Source organism: Mus caroli, chromosome 15 (genome assembly GCF_900094665.2).
Source record: "Mus caroli chromosome 15, CAROLI_EIJ_v1.1, whole genome shotgun sequence".
NCBI classification, from domain to species: domain Eukaryota; kingdom Metazoa; phylum Chordata; class Mammalia; order Rodentia; family Muridae; genus Mus; species Mus caroli.
Window position 1 is genome coordinate 23,377,621 of NC_034584.1, and position 12,161 is coordinate 23,389,781.

The 12,161-nt window shown below is 45.7% G+C and overlaps 1 protein-coding gene across 4 annotated transcripts in view; it reads right to left on the reverse strand.

Annotated features, from left to right (window-relative positions):
- The window catches only part of Trio (trio Rho guanine nucleotide exchange factor), a 286,761-nt gene that overhangs the window by 250,866 nt on the left and 23,734 nt on the right, over positions 1 to 12,161 (reverse strand). Inside the window, exon 1 of one of the 4 annotated variants that reach the window (XM_021182742.2) lies at positions 5,351 to 5,990. The exons of the other annotated variants lie outside the window; for them this stretch is intronic. The gene's annotated coding sequence lies outside the window, so the exon portion shown is untranslated. Of the gene's footprint in view, positions 1 to 5,350; positions 5,991 to 12,161 lie in introns of those variants that run through there. 4 annotated transcript variants of the gene reach the window in all.

The following is a 12,161-nucleotide window of genomic DNA, read 5'->3' on the forward strand; positions in this document are numbered from 1 at the left end:
GATTTTTATTATGAATTCAATAGACACAGCATCTGAGGTGTCATACCAAGTGCCTTGTCAAACCACTGCTGAAGAAGCCTCAACCTTGGGGTTGCTCCAAAGCAGGCGTGTATCAAGATCCTCGAAAGACTTGGACTTCACGTGGGCTAATTTAACATTAGACACATTTTACAACAATACTACAACATACTTAAACCTAAAAATAGAATTAAATATAATGCAGAAGTAATGAGGCTTTCCAAGCCTTGCTAAACCAGCAAATTGTGATGATTCCAAGGGAAAACCATGGCCAAACTCAGGGCCAGCATTAGAGAACTATTCGTGGAAAAAGATTTTCACTACAGTGGGCTAAAGCTCAGCTGCTAAGTGGGTATTTAATGTGCACAGCAGTGCTCGGGCCTGTCAAGGTGCTCATTTCACAGCTCTTTAGCTTGAGTTGTTGGACTCTCTAGGAGAAGCAGCACACACCCCACAGACCAACATGGGATTCGTTCCCTAGAACACACATGGAGCTGGTGAGCGAGGGAAACACAACAGGACCCCATGCTGCGCCACTGGCGGGGGGGGGGGGGGTCCAGCGCTTATTTGTGGGTTAAAAATAATGGGGAGCGTGAAAAGAAGAAAATTAAGAAAGAATGTTAGGCTGAGTGGTGGCACACAGCTTCAACCCCAGCACTAGGGAGGCAGAGGCAGGAAGATCTCAGAGGGCCAGGAGAGCCAGGGCTACACGGAGAAACCCTGTCTCAAAAAAAAAAAAAAAAAAAAAAAACAAATAAACCAAGAGGGAGGGAGGGAAGGAGGGAGGGCATTAAAAAGCAGAAATGCTTTTCACATTATCATGGAAAATGAGAGTGGGTCTGATTTCATAAGCTATATAAAACCCAGTTTATTTACTTACACTCATGCCTGCCACTGTGAAATTTAGTGTGTTAATTTAAGCTAAGTGGTTCAACGTGAGTTGGGAACCAGGCCTCACAACATCCCATCCCTTAACAAGTCTAGCGGCTACTCGGCCAAGCTCTCCACGCCTGCTTCCTTGAGTGTAACGTGGGGATAAATTCGGCAAGGAAAGCATCATCGGGGTCAGCAGCCGCCTGATGACTGTAAGATTCCCTGAAACCATGCACCACTTACAGAACCCCAGCACTCAGTTTGCTCTTTCTCAAAATGCTTTTTTAAAAAATAAATGGGGACAGGAGACGGGGTGGCTGGCAACCTACATAATTAGAGCACTGGGAGTTTTACAAAGTTTGCATCCTGTAAACAAGTGTCATGTTCCTTGTGATAGTCAAGCCTCAGCTGGAAAACATGAGCTGGACTTCAGCTCCCACCAGCAGAGGGGAGTTTCGGCCAGCTCAGCCTCAGACAAGTGGAACCTCCATCGGGCCAGAGCACAGATCCCAGTCGGAGATGCAACAGCTTCCTGTTGTTACCTCAGCAATGCCTTCCTCCGTCCCCAAGCCTCATCTTGCCACAGTTTCTCAAGTCAGGAAGCAGCCCGCTTCAGTGTCTGTCTAACAAGCTAGTTACCCCTCAAAACACTTCCGTCGGCACAAGCACTAGTGTTGCCTGTTCCTCGACGAGAGTTCCATGCAAAACCCACTGAGAACTGACATGTAAATGGCAAACTCCAGACGGGATGCAGCTCAGGCTGGGCTGCCCACGCTGAGGGGAGGCCACAGACCACACTTCTGGCAGGTAAACCAGTGACCTGCCACAGACCACACTATGTGATGAGCTAATCAAAGAAGCCCACGACAAAGCCTGAGGACACACAGAGGTAGCAGCAGTATCTCTGAGGTCCAGCCTGCAACAAAGCCTGCTTCCTGAAAGTCTTTACTCCCTTGTTAAGTGTGGGCTGGGTATTAGATTTGGAGTCTTTGTTGACAGTACAGGAGCCATTTAGAATTAGGAGAGAGGATAGCAAGTATGGTCCAGTACTTAGCAAGTCAATTGTATCTGTAATAAAGAGAGACCAAAGCTATCACCCCTCTGACCTCCCCATTCATCACCACGGACTGATATGGTCCAAAAATCTTTACCTTACAATTTTCCTACGTTTACATTTCTCGGGGTTATTATGCAGTTGTGTTCAGTCTATCATGCCTAGACATTGCTAGACATTGATATGAAACTTCAAATAAATATGGACTTAAGCCACATGAAAACAGGGAAGGACAAAAATCACACAACAGTACCTAACTCCTGTCACCAGGAATTAAGGACTGTCTCATCAGGAACTAAATGCAAACAAACCCAGCAGCCATCTAGGTGGGGTTGAGCCTGCTTTTCCCCACGGGTGTCCCTCTCCCTCCCCATCCCTGACCAGGCCACTCAAGGCATCACCAGAATGCTCCCATGGAGTACCAAGGATCCAGCCTTCCACTCAATTTCAAATTAAGTCCAAATTTAGACTGTGCTCTGTAACAAAGTGAAAAACTCTCCTGAAGCATGTTTTTATAGTTCTTTCATATCCACTGGATGACTCACAGTCATGGATCACAGAGGCCAGGTACTTTTATTTCTAAAAAAGGAATATGTTTGAGCATTGGGGAGGCCAGTCTGGAGCTTGAATGCCTGGTGACTGGGCAAGGAAAACATGGGCGAAGCAGGCTTCTCCAGCTCAGGCCAAGTGGTTTTAAAGCCTAAGGGCTAGTTAAAAATGTCACACTTGGCTGAGGTTACGGTTTCTTTTCCAGTGGTCACATGAATCTCTTCAACATTTAAACACTACTCAATGGTGCTAATTAGGCTTGCCTCTTGAAACTCTATTTTACAAGTTACTCAAAACACCCTGGCACCAAGCTGCCTAGAAAAATATTTTGAAACTATTTACTATGGCAGGACCAGGAGTCAGGTCCAACAGTTCTTCACAGACCGAGGACTTCAAAAGAGAGAAAGTCTTCTATTGACGTTTATTAAGGACTTCAATTAAAGGTTGAGAAACTACACACACACACACACACACACACACAGCCTCTGCTCTACTCAAGTTCCAGTCATGGGTCTGTCAATCGGTGTTCAAAGATCACCATGTACGCTGGCTACTTCACTTTACCCATGAGAGAAAGCAACTCATTTGTAAGAGAGGCAATCAGACCTGAATCTAGAGCTACCCTGGCTACAGAGACACTGCTGCCTGACTTCCCCGTCTGTCTTAGTCTGTCAGAATATCCCAAGTACAGTAGGCCAAATATAAATACGACGCTAGCAGAAAGCAATTTAAAGAATTACAGACAAGTCTTACATACTGTCAAATAAACAGAAGACAATTCTACTCCCTATTAAAAATCCTAGCACAACTACAACTGTTTAATACACACTCATGTTTTAAGCAAAACAGCATAATGATTCCGATAATAAATGTGAAGTTTAAGGCCCGGGAGGGACACAGCTCAGAAGCAGAGTATCAGTGGTGCGGCTTGTCTGGGCTTGCCTTTCCCAGGAACTTCCTCTCAGCTTCCAGTCCTGCTGCACTCTTTGCTGAGTGTGTGGCACAGGATGGGCAATATCCCCAAATGAGTGCCAGGTTTTCAGGAGGAGGCATCTCTGCAGGAGTGAGCTGGGACTGACCCACCACCACCACCACCACCACCAGGCCCACTGACTCCCGCACCTACTATCACTGCTCTACATAATAATGGCATTGGCTGAGCTGGAGTTGTCTTTAGGAGTCAATCTGCAGAAACAAAGCAGGAGCACAGTCTCCTGTAACCCTCTACCATAATAGGAATATCTGTGGCAAAGAACACTCATCTCAGCCTTTACAAAAGTCAGGAGAGCAAGGGGCAGGTGAGCAGAAGAGGGATAACAGGAGTTAGGGGAGGCCTGAGTGTTCAGAATCCAGGGTCCCTAGAAACGATGAAGGTGCCTTTCTGAGCTGTGGTAGAGTCCACGTGTGCTTTACAGAGAGTCCAGATGACAGCCAGCCTCAGGCCCTCCACATCCTCTCATTCCTGCCCGGATGTGCTGGCACCTGCTATCTGTCCATCTACCTCAGAATCAGTTCCAAAGGTTCTTTTTCCTTTTTGTTAATTGCCCTTTTTTTTCCCTCTCAAGCACTTAAGCCAATCTTTATTTCTTTGACTCAGGATACTACAAATTTACGAATTGTAAACTACACCAGATATAAGAACAGCTTTTCACTAGAGGGTGGGGAAAGATTAACCCACCAAAAAGTCTCTTTTGAAGGCTGAAGAAAGATTTCAGGTTCTGAGCTACTGGCATCTCAGTCACAGGCAAGGGCATAAAGAGTCAGGAAAGCTCTGTGGAGTGAGTTCTACAGCTATCTGCTATAGGAATCCAGGAGCTGAAATCCCTGTGTGCTGAGCCACTGGAAGTCTTCAGTGTGAGACAACAGGGCCCAGAAGACAGAAGCTCAACACTGAACACACAACAAAAAGCCCACCAAGTGTCATCAGGTTAAGACCAGACAGCTGCCCGCTTTAAACTCCAAGCCTCTCTAGCTCTCATTTAACTAGATGTTTGTCCTGTTGGTGTATGTAATCTTAAATTTAAGACCGCCTGGAAGTTTTCTGCAACTACATAGAAAGAAAATAACAGTGCCCAACAGCCAATAGAGAAATGTGAATATTTTCAATTCTGAACAAGACCTTGAAAACTGGGCCAATCCCAGGCCACAGGAGTCACTTGGACAAAAACTGCAGAGTGGGACCAAGGGCTGGGGCTGGGTTGGAAGGAAAGTGGCAATGTAGGTGCCACTCATCCCTGCCCCACACAGAAACTGCTCAGCGGAACAAGAATGTTCTAGGGACCTTTGTTTAGATCAGAAGGGACTAAGAGACAGGCCTGCTGTCACACAGAGAAGCTCAGCACCATCCAGGGTTGCCCTTTACACACTTAACTTCCAGGTTCTCTCCTGAAGCACCAAGAACCTTGCACGCATGGTACGTAATGAAAAGACACGGGAAAGAACAGAGGGTTTGCAGTAAGACCTTACTTAACTCAGGAACATTGGGAAGAGGCTACGAAGGGCGCCTCCGTCTTAAGAGTATGCATGTATTGTATTGAGAATATGAATGGTTAGCACGAGAAACAGGACTCAGTCGCATCAACCTGGCCCTGGGTTGTAACAGAGCTAACAGACAGCAAATCCCAGCATGCTCCGGCACGCTGGTTGGACCCTGATAATCTTCTCAGTTTAAAGCAACAACCACAAAAGCACCTGTTCAAAGCCTCAGCAGAACTGAAGGTCTAGGGTCTGGTGACTGAAAAGCCGTGGACTGGCACGTCTGTGCGGCCTCATACACCGCTTTGCCAGACTGTCCATCTCTGCTGAGGGCATTCAAGCGGAGCAAAGGAAGTGTCCCCTCCAACTCTCAAGCCTTACCTGCTGTTGCTAAGGTGAGTGGCAGTGGTAGCAAAGTTCTTTTCACAAAAAAAACGTTTTCAATCCCCTCCTCCCAGGATAAATTCTGTACGGCATTCCGTCACTGAGGGCTGGGGATTTGGTAGAGAAGGAAGCCACTGTGTGGACCCGCAGCATTCTCGGGCCAGCTGTTCACCTGACTTTGAAGCCCTAAATCCAGATCCACACTGTCCTTCATAATCCTTATGCTACACACCAGAGAGCTGCAACAAGTGTGGAGGTTTTCAAGTTCAGAATCAATCTCTCTCTCCTCTCTCTCTCTCTCTCTCTCTCTCTCTCTCTCTCTCTCTCTCTCTGTCTCTCTGTCTCTCTGAAACCTTGCCTCTTAGATCACATTTTTTAAAGTAAATGCTTAGTATGAAAATAAACTCACGGTGAAACAGTAACTCTGTTAAACATTAGTGGATGGCAGCTTCCCTCAGGGTCACAGAACACCACCCACCCCTAGGGACTCTGGAAGGTGAGGAAGCATGCTGCTAGCTAGCCACTTTGTGTTCCCAAAGGCTCCTTGTCAAATGAAGGAGAGACAGCCAGGCTTCCTCCAGAAGGAGCTCACAGTTAGACCTGTTGTTATACAAAGCAGGGAGCACAAAGGCTCTCCCAGTTAAGAAGCCCTGCTGAATGCTGTCTCATTCCCATGGGTATCTGGCCAGAAAGCCTTATTTTATTTTGAGGTTAGAGAAATATTTAACAAGCAACTGTCTATATTGAGGGAAAGGACTTCTCACCTGTTGGCTAAGACCACATGTAAATACTCAGGGGATGTATTAGCTGTCATGAATTTCTTTTGCCTACAAACTGACACCTCACCTCACCTCACGCAAGCTGGCAAGGCAGCGGCAGGTCAGCAGGTGAGGAGGCTTAGCTTCTGCCTGATAGCCTGTGCTGGATCCCCAGGCCTCTCACAGGAAGGGTCTTAAAAGTTGACCTCTGACCTCCACACTCCTGCCTTGCGGAGGCTCATGTGTACCCAGGCAGCATACAAAGAGTTTTTAAATTTTTCAATTGATTCCTTCTGAACAATCTTTCGCTAAAACACCTCTTGGGGGTCTCCTTTATTCCTATCTGCTGAACAGATAGAGAAAAGAGAACCAGGTCTGAGTGACAGACAGTCACTCAGAGATCCGTCCGCCTCTGCCTCCCAAGTGCTGGGATTAAAGGCGTGCGCCACCAAAAAGTGTTTATGTCTGTGTGTGTTTTTATGCGCACATTCTTATGACTATCCACAGAGAGCAGAAGGGGGTTCCAGAGCTCCTGAAGTTACCGGTGGTTGTAAACAGTCACGTGGATGCTGGAAACCAAATTCTGGTCCTCTGCAAGAATAGTCAGTGTTCTGGACCACTAGGCCATCTCTAAAGTGTCACCTTTTATTACTTGAGGATGTGGTCCACAGTAGAGCAGATGTATATGAGGCGCTTCGCCCAATTTCCAGCACAGTACACAGTAGGACACAGGCTATGTTGGCTGGGTACCCTGCAAATAGATGAGAGGCTGGGGAATGGGGCTGGAGCCATGGCTCAGTGCATAACATGTATAAACACTAAAAAGGAGATTCTTCCAAAAGCTCACCTGTAGGCACAGTTACTTAGGTAGGAACACGCACAACTGTCTTCCTAAACTCCTACCACGATCGGAACAGTGAAGGTGTAAGGTCAGCTATCCTCTTTTGCTCCACTCCTTCGAGGTAACCTTTTTATTCATCCAATGAGGACAGGAAGCTCCAAGCAGGAAGAAATGGCAAGTTTGGAAATCCAGGCCGCATGGGCTGAAAATACCAGCATGTAACCACTCTCCTATCTAGGTTACTGCAAGAATGTGCCAGAAACCTGGGGGGTGTCACTCACAGACCTTTCTACATCCACAGAACAGATCTACATCCATCCAGCTGGCTGCACATGGGCCAGCACATACCTTTGCCACTCAGGTGTACTTAAACAGGCATGGTGTGTGTGTGTGTGTGTATACATGCCAGATTGGTACAAAAACATGTCTTAGCATACATTACTTTGATGTGCTTATATGAATGCTTAAACTAATACAAGGATTCTCAGGACCAGAGGATATTTGTTATTGTTAAATGGGTTTAACTTTTGTAATTAATTAAGAAGAAGTATGGAATGAATTCTCTAACACCCTGTAAAGAAGTTGTCGGGGTTTTACTTGGGGGAATCTAACGGCTGTCAGGACTTTCTCTCATTCAGGGGCACCAAGCCTGCTGAGGAAACCCCAGGCAGGGGTGCTGACAGGCTGCCCAGGAGCAGGCAGGGACAGTGGCCAATAACCCTCTAGTCCCCTTCTTTGGCAGTGAAAGGCCTGTTTTACCGTGCTCCCTCTGTGTGGGTGGAGGGAGCACAAAGACCCCCTTGGCTCAGCTCTTAGGAAGAAGCTTAGGAAGCAGGCCAGGCCTCGAGTGCTGACAAATCCTGATTCAGGACTCAAGTCACACTTAGCTCACTGCACACAAAACAAGCAATCCAGCCCCTCCGGGAGCTGGGCAATGGGAGCGTGGAATGTGCTGGAGGTCCTTTCAGACAGCACACTCCTGGCAGAGCCTCTGACTCAGCATCATGTCTCAGACCCACTCTTCGTCAACTGTCCACACCATTATGTGCCCGGGACTGAATCAAGGCAGATGATAAGTCACAGAAAACTACCACTGAGTCATCAATATCTGAATGTGACTCTCTCCACCTCTGCAGTCAGTAAGGCAGCCATCCATCTCGACTTGACAGAACAATTCCAGTTGAAACCTACTTTTCCAGAATAATTAGCAGCAACACCCCGTTTCATTCTCAGAAGCATCTCTGTTTGGACAGTACATCCCATGATCGGCTTAATAATCAGGAGCAAATATCAGTGCCAGACAGCAACACCTGTCCCCTTTCCAACACCCAGCAGCACGGATCTTTCTAACCACTCCACATATGGAGTGGACTGCAGGGGGCAGTCTCAGCACAAGGCCAGCTAACTACACAACACACTGGAGGGGCTCAGCACATGGCCAGCACACAGGACTAACGACCTGACCTCAGCAATCATCAGGTCAGCAAACCGGAATGCCATTCATTTTCTTCTCCTTTCCAGTCTTCATTCTCCGGCTGAAAACCATCACCTAGGAATGACCTCCCCTTTGATCTGAGCCCTTCCTGTGTGGTCCTCACATCTCATATCCAACTCCACAGCTTCTGTTTGGCAAACCTAAAGCAGTAAGGCCGAATGAACCCTCTGCCTGAGGTGAGGCACTGTGAAGGAGAATGGCTTTCTTCTTTTCTTCTTAAGTGGGAAAAGAATTATTCCATGAACTTGGAAAATCATTTGGCAGTGTGGCTGTCAAATAGACAAAAGGGGGCTAAAAAGGATGGCTTAATTTTAGGTAGACTGCTGGCTGCAAAAGCACAAGGACCTTAGCTCATGTACATTATGTATTTATACAAACGGTCACATCACACACACACACACACTGCCACTCACCTATGCAGACACAGTGATTTATAATACTAAATAAAATGAAATAGAAAAGTCAGACCATGTTGACAAAGGCAGATTAGAAACTGAGTCAAGTTGTTACAGCGGAGCTTAGAAACTTGTTTGTTTCTGTAATTGTGGGCCGATGGGTATTTCAGACAAGTCTCACGTTTGCATGAGGATGCTCCGCAGCCCCTTCAAGCAGACAAGATCTCAGCAACTAATAGGAAGAGATCCTCGTAAAGCAGCAGCCGGGAGAGAAGCTGGCTCTCGACTCCCAGCGGGAGATGGGAGTGAGCAGCCTTTGCTCAGGCCCCCTGGAGTGCAAAGCCTTTTTAGTCAGGCAGCTGGTTAGAGCCCCTTCCAGGCCATGCACGCACCTGCTTTTACTTTTCTTCTTCCTTTTTCAGTTTCCCACCTGGTGCTCTCCCAGGCTATAGGACAGAGGCTCCAGCAAGGACCACTCAGACCTCATATGGACAGATGTTTCAGGTCAGATGACAGCAGAAGTGTAGAAACACCAGGCACTAGGGGCTGTGTTGGACACTTTCCCTAAAGAAGGGATTTCCTCCTGGCATGGCCACACAAGCCTTTAGTCCCATGCAGGAGAAGGCAGAGGCAGGTAGATATCTGTGTATTTAAATCCGGCCATCTGGCTTATGAGAGTGCCTGGCCAGCCAGAGCTACAGGGTGAGACTGTTTCAAAAACCAAGGGATTTTCCATAGTATCTGCTCAACTTCCATCACTACAAAAAATGTTAAATGTGTCCTTTGAATTTTGAAGGCACTGAGCATGTGAAATATAAGCCACTGAAAGAAAGGAATTACCTAATTGTGGAAGATTATTTACAAAAGTATTTTTTTTCAAACACTGAATTGGAATATTAATTAATCTGTTTTCAACACAAGTACCAGAATAATGTGAGCAACCAGGCATATGACCTGGCTATCTCTGCTGCTCTAAACAGAGCCTTACAAACACTAAACTTAAGCTCTGCTGTTTCCTTTCTAACATGAACATATGTAACATCAATTCTGCCAAGTGTATAAAATCTTCAATGGCAGGGACAGGGAGACATTCCACTGGTAAAAGGGCCTGCTGTGCAACCAGATAACTGGCATTTGAAACACGCCGTACACACACACACACACACACACACTTTAATGACCCATAGAAGCTAAACCCAATTTTTCAAATAGCTCTGCTCTATAAAAAATTAAAAAAATAAATAAATAAAATGTTTGATTTACATTTGCTTGGAAACGTGTAAAGGTTAGTCTTGAAAAGTTCGATGTTTCTAAATTTTAAAGTCTGTAAATCACAGACAGGGACTTTTAATTCCCATTTTGTAGTGAATTCACTTAAGTGGTATTGGTTGGAGTGGGGGATGGGAGGGTTTTGGCACTGCTGGAGACTGAATCCAGGGCTTCCTGCATGCCAAGTACAAGTCTACCACTAAGCTGTATTCTTAGCCCATGAAGTATTTGTAAATGAAAATCATGCTTGATTCTTGTTCCCAAATCCTTTATCTGTGATCTTCAGAAGTCAATATTTCTGACACAACGACCCTGATGTGACATCTTGTGAACTGAGCACAATGTTTTTCTACCATAAGGGGTGACTCTTCAACCCAGGACTGTAGTCGACACATCCTATATATTTTTATAACTCCAAAATATTTGGCTGAGTCATAATAAATAGACTTTCAATATACTAAAACAGAGGTGGGCTACATTATTACTTATAGGCATATCCAAACAATCATGTAATTATCTACGTGATAAAACAGACTATTTAAAATGCTCAGGTAGGTAACAGTGGGCATTTGCCTGAGTCTTCTACGTCCTCAGCTTCGGAAGCACAGAACAGCTGAGCTCATATGCCAAGTCACATCTAGAATCTCAACCTCCAGAGAATGTAGAATTTATCCAAAAGGCAAACAAAAAAGAGACCTACTACTCTAAGATGTTGAAAGACAAAGTACGGAATACAGAAAAGGGCAGAGTTCTAGGTAAAAAGTGGGAAAACAGGAAGAAGATGGAAACCTCCTCCTCTACAATACTCGATCCTCATCACCATTGAGAAAATGCTGTGATCTCCATCCTAGAGCGCAGTCTGACAGGATCTGCATCCAGCTAGACTCAGTCCAATAAAACTGAGATCATTTCTCAGAATACGGAGCAAGTACCAAACAGAGAACGTTAAACAGGAGCCCAATTACATCTTCAAAAATAATCAAAAGATTTTAAAGCGATATAATGTTTCATTAGTGAAATAAAAAGCTCTGTTAGTTTACTAAGTGCTACATTTCTCAAGTAACAAACGAGCTTAGGTTCTGAGATGTACGATAGCTAGCATAGTTTGGAAAATACCATCATACCCACGGATGGCTAGTCAGAGACGCTACTGAAAGTTCTGTGTCAGCTCTGCAGTTGAAAGGCTGGAGTCCATTAGAAATTCGTAAAATGCAGGTATACTTTCTTCTCTGTCCACAAGTCATAATGGAAGCACCTACTTCAGATGCTGCATCTGTTTGAATGCTTAGGAGTTCTCATGACACGGACAGCTCTGACACTGAGGGTCACTTTATTATCCAACTTAGTCATCACCTGCTGGCTCACTCCTCTCCCACTTCTGCCTCCCAAGAACCTGGGGATACAGGTGTGCCGCTTCGTTCTGCTCTGTGACTGCTCCCTTCAGAATGAACAGGCTCTTTTTTAAGGACAAGTTCTTAACATGAGGACCCTAAGCTCTGTGGAATCTGCATCCAAGTGTGCTGTCGCCTAACCAATCTAAACAACCAGCATTCTGAGAGAGTTCAGAGCTGTTCCTCCATCTTTTCTTACCACAAAGTATGCTAAAGGTGACTGGCGCAAAGTAGACCTTCACAGACAAACAGGAAAAGGAAACAAGGTTAAGCAGCTATTTAAGGGCCTGACAGCCCCTCCCCTCACAGCCTTCCTCTATGGGAGAGGGAGGCAATGTTGCCAGCTCCCTCCCGGATTAGCTAAATTCCCAGTTTCACTGCAGTAACCAAGAATCTATTAAGTCAGGTGCCAAAAGTTTAGGAACTACGTGTGCATGAACTCAACTTGGGAACTAATACCCCACCTCCACCAGTAACAAATCAACAGGGTTAGATGGAAGCCACATCCAGCTGCTTTCCCACAATTCTGCAGCATGATACAGTGTATCTTTCTTTTTTTTTTTTTTTTTTTTGGTTTTTCGAGACAGGGTTTTATTCCAGCTCCTACAGTGTCATTTTCTCATTTTTCTGGCCTCCACAAGTATTGCATGCACATGGTA